Below are 730 nucleotides of genomic sequence, written 5' to 3' on the forward strand. Positions count from 1 at the left end.
ATGAGGATGACACAGGAGAGGACAAGGTTCAAATCAATTCTTCACAAGATCACTATGAGTCATAGTTGACTTGAGGGTACCTAACACTAAGGCCAACAATAATCTTAAGTCACTGAGTTTCTGCACAAAGAAGTACTATGTTGAGCCCTTTTCAAACCTCACAGAATCCTGAGAGTTGTGCGATAGTCTCCCCATTCATACAAGTGTCAGAGTAGAAATTTGGAACCCATTTGTTGTTGTTGTTGTTGTTGTTGTTGTTATTGTTGTTGTTGTTGTTGTCGTCGTCGTCGTTGTTGTTGTTGTTAAAAGGGGTCCAGGTTTTTTCCCATTTAAGAAAATTATCCAACTTTACGAAAGTATGACTGTCAACTAGAACTTTCTGGAAGTGTGTTTGAGTCATTGAGGAACTGTTGTTGTTGTTGTTATGTGCCGTCGAATTGCTTGCGACTCATAGTGACCTTACCTACAACATCCCTAAACTCTGCTCTGTCCTGTGCCAATTGCACCGTCTCCGATACACCCATCCCGATTACCCCAGTCACTGACTCAATCCACCTCATAGGGGGCCTTCCCCTTCTGCGCTGTCCCTCCACCCTACCAAGCATGATGTCCTTCTCCAAGGACCTGTCCCTCCTTACAACATGTCTAAAGTATGTTAGACGGAGCCTTAGAATCCTTGCCTCCAAGGAGCAGCCCAGTTTGACCCTTTCCAGGATGAATGTTTGTTTTC

The sequence above is a fragment of the Elephantulus edwardii genome, unplaced genomic scaffold, assembly GCF_000299155.1.
Source record: "Elephantulus edwardii isolate Elephantulus edwardi_28Jun2011 unplaced genomic scaffold, EleEdw1.0 scaffold00212, whole genome shotgun sequence".
Taxonomy (NCBI): domain Eukaryota; kingdom Metazoa; phylum Chordata; class Mammalia; order Macroscelidea; family Macroscelididae; genus Elephantulus; species Elephantulus edwardii.